The 10,082-nt window shown below is 42.2% G+C and overlaps 1 non-coding gene across 1 annotated transcript; it reads right to left on the reverse strand.

Moving 5' to 3' along the window:
* Positions 1–7,913: 7,913 nt before the first annotated feature.
* Trnas-cga lies at positions 7,914–7,988 on the reverse strand. Its single transcript has one exon. It is a non-coding gene; the product is annotated as a tRNA-Ser (tRNA).
* Positions 7,989–10,082: the final 2,094 nt, after the last annotated feature.

The following is a 10,082-nucleotide window of genomic DNA, read 5'->3' on the forward strand; positions in this document are numbered from 1 at the left end:
CGGACATGCACTGCCTCCGTTCACATGTGTCATTTTTTCACGAATAACCGGTCCTCACGCTTCTTCCCCTGTCAGGAAACGGACTACATTCCTTTGCGCTTCTTTTGGAGCGTCCGTTTCTCTATTTTCAGCACGCTTCAGTGCAATCCACCGTCGACGCGTTGATGCGCTCGCTTGGCTGTAACTTGAGTGTATGCCCATGTCCCTCTAGCGGCGATTTGTAGACCTCAGCACTTTCATAGGGACCACGTCATCTTTTGTAGGCAATGGAATTACGATCTCTTGAGCGATTTTCATTTTACAGCGTCCGACTCGTTTCTTCTTGACTGACCATCGTAGCTTGCGATCCGCTCTTGCTTCGCACGGGTAGAACTAAATTTCTACTCCCCGACAACCTGTTTGCCATTGTGATATAGATTATATACACAAACCTACCTTGTACATCTATTATTGAAAACTATATCAATATCCCTACAGTAGTTTACGAGATTAGCCCTCACGTACGGAACGAAAAGCGCGGCAGTACACTTGAGTAATATGTACATATATAGAACAGTAAACGCTTCATTTCTGAGATCAGTTTTATCAGAAATAGCTAACTATTTAGAAAACCTTTATGGTAGCGCTTGAGAGCCGAAATGGAAAGGATGTCTTCCATCGCGAAATGTGGGGGTTGTGTCATAGCTCCTAGTACCTCGCGCAAGTGAATGTGATGGGTGTGTGCATTGCTTAGCGTAGTCTTTACACTGATGATGTGTTTGGCGAGGGAAGAGAGGATCCAGCGCATAGCGTACCTTAGTCGAATAGGACCATGTAGGCCGATAATCTCAACGTTCCCACACGGCCCACACGGCACACGGCCAACCATCAACAATGCCACATGTCCAGATGTTTGCTATTTAAATGTGGACTCTCACTGTCGTCATATACAACTCAACATAGTCTCCAAATGCTCTCTCTCTCTCTCTCTTTCTCTCTCTCTCTCTCTCTCTCTCTTTCCTTGTTGTGATCAGCCTCTAGACTAGTAATTCCGTATCGTCTTCGTCCTATAACAATCCTTTGCTAAACTTTCATCTCTTGGCAACTGGTGAGTCCGCTATATATACTGGTGCACCATTTCATCATCTGATGTCAGATATTCCTATTTGGCGTAGCAACTTCTGCCACAAAAAGCTCCGTTCTTCTTGTAATAGCTTTCAACATAACACCACCTTCAGCTTACAAGGAAAATGCTATAATTAACTCCGACAATGGTGACATAATGCACTAAGGCAATCGTCAGAGTATTCCTCAACCCGAAGGTTATAGAATGGTCGTATCGGACCTGGTATGCCTTTACGGTCCTCCATTCTTTAAACTAATTAGCCTTAAATACAGGGGGTCCAAAGTTTAACGTGAAATTTTATCGCATACAAAATAATTTGCAACATTGGAGGACGCGATAAATAAGAGAAAAACTCAAATGGGGACTTAACCATGGATTTAAGGAACTGTGACATGATACTTAAACACTTAACCACAACACCTGCTTAAGAAAATTATACAGGGTGATTTTTTCCACCTCGTACAAACTCTAGGGAACTATCGATGAGAGGGTACGGAACAAAATAGTGTAATGAACTGATGTCCGGAAATCCATGGTTTCCATGTTAGAGACCGTTTATTCAGTTATACATTGTTACAGAGACGTCTAATACGATCTGTATCATGCTGCAACAGCTACAGTATGCGCTGAAAACGGTTTTCATGTACCTCAACGCATGCGTATACGCGCCGCAGCATGTCTCACACGTTCATATCGTCCAGGTTTCAACAGAGTCAGAGACAGCATGGATAGGATGCTCCAGTGTCTCCACATCCGGAATGGGCTCTGCGTACACTATACTTTTTAGGCGGCCCCATAACCTGAAATCGCAAGGCGTGAGATCCGGTGAACGAGCAGGCCGTGCAATTGGACCCTTTCGTCCGATCCATTGACCAGGGAAGGCACGATCAGGACGCGTCCGGACGTTAACGGCGAGGTGGGAAGGAGAACCATCATGTAGCAGCCACATAAACCTTCGAATCATCAATAGTACTTCTTCCAGCAGGGGACGCAAAGTCATCCGTAAGAAACGCCGATAGTTCCGGCCTTTTAGGCGACGTGGAAGAAATAATGATCCAAAATACAGTCCCTAATTACCCTGGCCCACACATTTCTGCTGCATGGATTCTGATGATTCGTTGTCACCATACCACGGTGGTTCTGCATAGTAACCCACACATGACTGTTACGAAAGTTAAAGATACCACTCCTCGTAAAGGTGGACTCATCTGTGAGTAGGATGGATGACACAAATCTCGGAATCGTGGTGATGAAACCGCTGACAAAACTGCTCCCGATGTGTCAAGTCTGTCGCTAGTAAGCCCTGCCCGCGCTTTAAGTGATAAGGGTAGTAACATCTGTCATGGAGGATGTTCCACAAGGTCGTCTGGTTTACCCTTGGCGGGCCAACTGCCTGGTACTGACACAACGGTCGTCTTCCACAGTTTTAATTACATTTTCCTCTGAGTCTGGTGTCCGAGCATTTCGAGTACATCCTTCATGATTTCGTGCTTCCTGAAACGACCCTGTCTCAGAGAAACAGCGAAAAACTGTTTCAAACATTGATGCTGAGTTTGTTGTCGGCGGGTATAGGTCTCCTGATACAACCTTGCTGCCCGTCGCTGGTTGCCATTTGGCTTTCCTTAAGTAAACACGAGGACGGAAAGCTCTCGATTCGAGTACGGAACCATTGTATACAACGCTGTATCACAGCCACTAGAAGGTGAGTCAGCAGGAGAAGTGAATCGGACACTACATTACCAATTACTATAGCAGGAGAGAGTACTAGGACATGACATATGAGGAACAGAATCACTCTCTAGGAGGGAACCATGCATACTTTAACTGTGGCTACATGGTGCAGCGTGTATTAGACCGCAGTCTTTGTAACAAAGTATAATTAAATAAATAGTCTCTAGCATGGAAGCCATGCATTTCCGGACATAAGTTTATTAGACCTTTTTTGTTCCGTATCCTCTCACTGATCAACCCTAGAGTTTGTATATGGTGGAAAAAATCACTCAGTGTATTAAATAAAAATAATTATATTAGCGTTATGATTTCAGTTCCGGTACTCCGAAACACAAGTTGTATGTTTTAATCATTTAATCATTTTGGTAATGGTGACCTGTCAAAAGTTTCCCACTTTCATTCGTTTCTTCATAGTGCACTAATTTCTCAGTACCAGTAGCGTCATTTGAAAAATTTTGAACACATATGTAACCTAATACAAATTCGTAAATTGTATAGGATCTCCTGTTACATGTCGTATTAAAATTGGCGTAAAGAGGATGAAACTTTATAATCAGCAGAGAAATGAGAGCTGAACTGAAATATCGTGACTGATTAAAGCTTTGTGCAGTACTGGTATTGAAAACCGGCCTCATGCCTTTCACGGCAAACTCTGCAGCAGACTGGGCTAGCCAGACACGACTCGTGAACCTTCTGACAGCTTGCTAGTCGAACACGACGTGTGAGCTCTCATGTTCAGAGATCAGAATGTAAGACTGCGATACTGGCAACTTGAAATTATGAGGCGGCGTCGTGGAGCCTGTCTTGATAGGGCACCGGCTACGAGGGTTGTCCGCAAAAGGTCGAGACAACGTCAGAAATCAAATTAAACAGTATCTGAGTAGTCAGTATAAAAATGCAGCTGTGTGGAGTAAAATGTAGAGCAATAATGGATACACTTCAAAAATGTTGTACAATAAGTCACAGCCCAGTACGTTCCGAACTAGGTTCTGAGCAGTCGGACGGATTCAAAATGGTTCAATAGCCATGTTAGAAGCTACGAAAACCAAGGAGAAGGAAGGAAATTAGAGCTTAACATGCCGTCGACAGCATGGTCATTAGAGACGTAGTACAAGTTCACGTTACGAATGGATCGGGAAGGGAATATTTAAAAAAGAAATTCGCGAAACAGCCGTGCAGATTGAAAAGTTATTTATTTATTTATTATTTTTTAGAAGTACCAGTTCCGGCAATTCAATACGCCATTTTCAGTCCCCGTGTGAATCCCTCGATATTGGCATACTGGGGCCATCTGTTTCTGGATGCCGTGAATTCTTATCTCAAATGCTTCCTTCGAAGACTTGACTGAGTGGCTTATAGTCAAGTCTTCTTCCCGAGTATGCCAATATCGATATTATTTTGAGAGGTGCATATGGGGACTGAAGATGGCATATTGATGCCGAAACTGGTAGCGAAAATAAATAAAATAACTTCGCAATTTGCACAATGGTTGACGAATTTCTTCGTTAAACATTTGACCAGCCGCTATCCACGTCCACAATGGATCAACAGAGTGGGAAGGAAATGACCCGTGTCCTTTTCAAAAGAATTATTCCGGTATTTATCTGGAATAATTTAGGGAAAACACAGACAATCCCAATGTGGATGGCTACAAGGGGATTTGAACCGTAGCCCTCCAGAATGCGATTCAAGTGTGCTAACTACTGTGCCACGCCGCTCCGTAGTGAAAAACGAGGGAGCTTCATTACAGCTTTAAGTAAAGAGAAGGTCTGGTAGAGAAACAGAAACTGACCGGACCAAAATTGAACGGAAGGAGGACAATGCTGGGAGCGTTAAGTGAATAGAAACGCAAAATTTTGTCGACTGATCTGACTGAAGAAATTAAAATGTTTTGGCTCTACATAAGTCAGTAATCGGATCGAAATTATTTATTAAATCACTCAGTGACCCTGCTAGTACCAAATCGGAAGACACCAGAGAGAACACTGAGTTAGCGAATTTTGGGTCGCAAAACTGCATGACTGCGAAATACTGCAATGCGGTTCTTTCTTTCAATCACTTCACAAACACCATGAGCGGCTGTTACTGATATAAGTTATCGCGGAATATAAAATCAGCTAAACTCGCTCTGTATGACCGTAGTCTGGACGGGCTGATATGGTTGTAATTTTCTAGAGATATTACGAGAGAGAACTGGTTCCTCTTGTAGCAGAAGTTCATCGCAAGTCACTGGAGCGATGAAGGGAAATATTTTAAGCTCATTACCGTTTTGGAGACGGGTCTTTGGACAAATGCTCATAATCATACGCCTATTTCTAGCTGTATTTCTGTTGGTTTGTTTCCCTAAGTGGTAGAGTTAACACTTTTGTTACTTTAAGAGTTCGTATATGCTGTGGCCAGTCATTCCTGATTGAGGGTCTTCCTAAACTTCAATGGGTGAACTGAATAAATTCTAGAATGGTGTCTTTAGAGAGGCTGGAAAAGTGTTTAACGTTCCCAGAACGAGTTTTCACTCTGAAGCGGAGTGTGCGCTTATATGAAACTTCCTCGCAGATTAAAACTGCTCTAGAGCAGTTGCCCGCGAAAAGCAAAGCTCCCGAGTTCGAGTCTCGGTCCGCCACAAAGTTTTAATCTGCCAGGAAGTTTCATGTTTAACGTTCCTTCACGATGTTCAGAAGAATTTGGCAGCCGTGACTCACAATCTAAGGCACTTTCCGGACACTGAGTGGAGCGGTCATGGTATACTGATGCATGCTCTTTCAGGCTGGAGATGGTTGTCGAGACGCGATACGACGCGGATAAGGAGGTTACAAATTTGGTACTGTGTTCAAGTCTGCAAATGTGTGAATTATTTTATTTTTGTTTGTTCTTAAATAGTAAGCCAAGATATGTCCGGTATCCTTCTAAAAAGGATGTATGAATAAATAAAACAGTTACTACCACCATGTATCGTGAGCATCATCGTAGGTGATCATTTAACTATCTTACAGCCGACGTCAGAGAATCTTGAATTTCACGTTTTAAAGACAGAGTATTTTATAGGTTTCTCATTAAAGTTCTTCAGGGTCTCCTGCAAGTTGATGGATGAATCTCACACAAACTTTTTCTCAATTTCTTATATCAACGCTGGAATATGAGCGGCTTAACTTTGATCGCCGCCGCTCGTAAAGTGAGGCAAGAATTTCACTAGAAGAAGTTTACCTGGAAGAAGTCTGCTTTGTTACTGTGCACCAGGAGCAGCCACGAAGCTATTTTGCGCTGGCGATTTGCATAATAGCGCGCTGTATCCCGGGAGAATAAAGTGTTTGGCAGCGACGCTTTTCGGCTCACGGACGGGACTAAGTCAGCTTTTCAACTTCAGTGTCAGCGTGGGGCAGCTGTTCATACGTTATGTAGTACCTCGCGCTGCTGCGATAGTTCTTGTAGCTTTGGGGATGAAGTCGACATTGTCCGATTGAAATATTCTTCTTTCAGAACTGGAAAAGAGAATCAGGTGTCCTCCTTGGCATAACTTCACGGCATATTCACAATAACGTTTTTGACCCACTGCTCCTTACCGCTTGTGAAGTGTACAAATTCACCGGCCACTAGCATCATTTCTGAAATAATCTTAAAGTAATTGAACCTTACATTGACGAACGATAAATTAAAAGATATTGGCCACTTCCATTATTATAAGTAAGAATCAGAAAAAAATGCCGTCTTGTTTCACATCAAGAATCAGTCTTCTCACTTTTCCCTATTTTACGCACGGCATTTGCTGCTTCCAAGCGAGAAGAAGGTATCGAATACTTGGACTCAGTTTTTGCAAACAAATTAAACTGGGATAGAAACTGGCGACAACTATACCTAACCGAACGTGACCCCGGATGGATACTGGTGATGGAATCCAGCGCTGAAAGGAAAGGCTTAAGTTGCGCCTGATGAGATGTGTCACACGGTACAACAACACATTCTTTTATTTTCTATCTTTTCGTTTATCCTTTCAACTATCCTGACAACGCTACTCAAGGCATTGTTTTCGTTTTTTCATCTTCTCGTACAATGGGCACAAGAAGTCGTGGGCTAGATGACACACTGCATTTAACGTAGCCGAAAGTGCACTGCATGCATGATAGAAGGAGCACATTAAATTGTTATAAACCGTAGTAGTACTGTAACTAGATTTATTGTGTTGGTAAAATTAACGTATGGCCCAGGTGGCCACAAGAAGAATGACAAATGTCAAGTATCACTGTAAATCTTACGAAAACAAAAGCTAACAGGCCCAAAACAAAGAGCTCAAGATATATCGTCTTTGAAGAAGTAACGATGGAAGACGCAGCGTGTACAAAAGTGGTGCGAAGTTTCTACACAGGTTCGAAATAAAGCACACTACGTGAGTTAGAGAGACGTGAGGCCCAACCCAAGTCAATGGATACTATGTGGCTCTGATCGCTTACAAGTTAATATCAAACAACCATATTTGGCCCGGACGACTCCCGGTTTGATCTCTGGAGACTTAAATGTATAAGAGTGGCTACCTACTATCGATAATGTGATATGGAGATCGAAGAAGACAGAAGAGCAGCAAAGAAAGGGAGGAAGAGTGTAAAGGAGGAACCAGAATCGTAACTTAAGTATCTTGTGTTATGGTTTTGTTTCCTTGGCTTCATCTTTTTGTGAACAGTGTGGTTCTTGAAATGAGAGAAGTAGATAATGTTGGTTAAAACTAAATGGAAATTGTGTGTAATGTTGCCATCGTAAACCAAAAAATTCTGACTGTTGTTTAATGGACAATTAGCACCTTTCCTGTTTTTCGGTGTTTGCATAAAACAGAAATACTGTGTTGATTGACTTGGTCGGACACCTATCTTTAACCGCCCTCAAATTCCCTGAATATTACTGATCAGGAGCCTAATAATCACTTATTTCGAGATAATGTTCAATAGTTTAATTTAAATAATAAATAAAATTTTTCTTTTATTAATCTCCCAAGGAAAACGACAGTCCAATAAAAACATGAACGTAGTGCCAGAATGAGATTTTCACTCTGCAGCGGAGTGTGCGCTGATATGAAACTTCCTCGCAGAAACTGTGTTCCGGACCGAGACTCGAACTCGGGACCTTTGCCTTTCGCGGGCAAGTGCTCTACCAACTGAGCTACCCAGGCACGACTCACGCCCCGTCCTCACAGCTTGCCCGCGAAAGGCAAAGGTCCCGAGTTCGAGTTTCGGTCAGGCACACAGTTTTAATCTGCCAGGAAGTTTCATGAACGTAGTGGCTTGCCTACTGCCTGGGATGTACACTCTGTGTTGGACGCTCTCTCATGTAGTATGACGACGTCACTAAATTTTTTTTGGTGTGCTTATAATTCTGATTCTGTTAACTAACTTTCTTGTGGTTGAATATATTCCGTTGTTTGTTTACTGTTATTTTATTTCTATACGTCTGTTTATTCTGCTTATTGGTACTATTGCACTGGTTCCCTTTTCATGATTAGAGGCAAATATTTCAACAAAGTAACTTTCGTTCCGAATTGCATTAATGTTTAACTTTGCAGGGACAGAAATTAGTTTCCGAGTTGGCGTACCATGGAAAACTACTGAATTCTATTATGCGAACCAACCACTGACGACTAATCCCATAAAATTTTGAATAAAATACAGTTGCAGTGTCATCGATTCCATATGATAAAATCAACTAGCTTAGTCAGATTTCCATGTGAGATTCACCAGTCAATAGCTCAATGTGCTCTGCGTGCTTGGTAATGTACACATCACCAATCTCTCTGAACTAACAACACGCCAATTATTCTCTTGGAGCGTATGACGGGAGCAATTGTCATGGATAATCATCCTAACTCGAAGCACTCTCGCATCAGAGAATTTAGGGTGCTAAGGATATAGTGGCTTCAAGTTTAGACAGACAGAAATCTATCGAGATCAAAATCGTACATGGTAGAAGGATGTAAGCGATGATAAAAGGAGAGACGACCAAATAACCTAACGGAAGGAATGTGAAATAGATTTCCTTGAACTTAATGAAATCACAATTTTTATTCGGCTCCACTTGCTATAAAAATTATTTTACAGTAAGTAATTGAATAGTAAGATATTTTCACATTTTGTACTGTTTAAAAAATGGTTCAAATGGCTCTGAGCACTATGGGACTTAACATCTGTGGTCATCAGTCCCCTAGAACTTAGAACTACTTAAACCTAACTAACCTAAGGACATCACATATATCCATGCCCGAGGCAGGATTCGAACCTGCGACCGTAGCGGTCACGCGGTTCCAGACTGAAAAGCCTAGAACCGCACGGCCACACCGGCCGGCTTTGTACTGTTACTAAGGGGATTATATATACAGGTTCACAAAGTAAAATATTCAGAAACAAAGATTTTCCGCAAAATTCATCAAAAATGAAACATAATTTCAAATATCTGTCGTATAGACACTCTATGGCTATTGCCACTACTGTCACGAAAATGCTCCTGATATTTGTATCGGCTTTCATTTTTATACTCATTTAATTCTGCATGCAAAGAAATTCTCATGTTAAATGCAGTAACTTAATCTAGTGTCATGGCGATCTCGTACTGAACCCGCTGTCCCGGACTCGCTTTTCTCTTTACGTTGGTACTAATGAGGTTGTATTTTGTCGTAAGGGTAGTCACAATTTAGCTCGCAACTAGAGCCACGCAGAGCAGCTACAGTTCACTGTGATAAGAAACTTCTCTCTTGTTGCAAGTGGAAATGTAGCGGGTACATAACATACAGAGGGTTTTTACCGTCACTGCACACGAATAATTTGTTCCGGAACTGTGTAGCGGAAGGTGTATCAACGTTTTAAAGATAACTGTGACATTCACGAAGTACGACCACGGAGGTCGATTTTTTTTAAGCGAAAGAGAGAGACAGAGAGAGAGAGAGAGAGAGAGAAAGAGAGAGAGAGAAAGAGAAAGAGAGAGAGAGAGAGAGACAACTGTGTAGCATCGCGTAGACAGCTTATTTATCGACAGTGTCTCGTGTTAGCATACAGTCCAAGACGCCACAGGTAACCAGTTAGATTTGCTAAAGGCTTTTGATACGGTACCGCACAGTAATTCTCTAAAGCGAAAACATTCACGTAAAATAATCACGAGATTTGCGACTGGACAGAGGACCACATAGCGTTTCACAAAGATAGAAATGGTTTCACGTTTACCTCGGGCTAGTGTGATACGTCCGCTGCTTTTCTCGTTCTCTATATTGACACATGAG

Source organism: Schistocerca piceifrons, chromosome 6 (genome assembly GCF_021461385.2).
Source record: "Schistocerca piceifrons isolate TAMUIC-IGC-003096 chromosome 6, iqSchPice1.1, whole genome shotgun sequence".
NCBI classification, from domain to species: Eukaryota; Metazoa; Arthropoda; class Insecta; order Orthoptera; family Acrididae; genus Schistocerca; species Schistocerca piceifrons.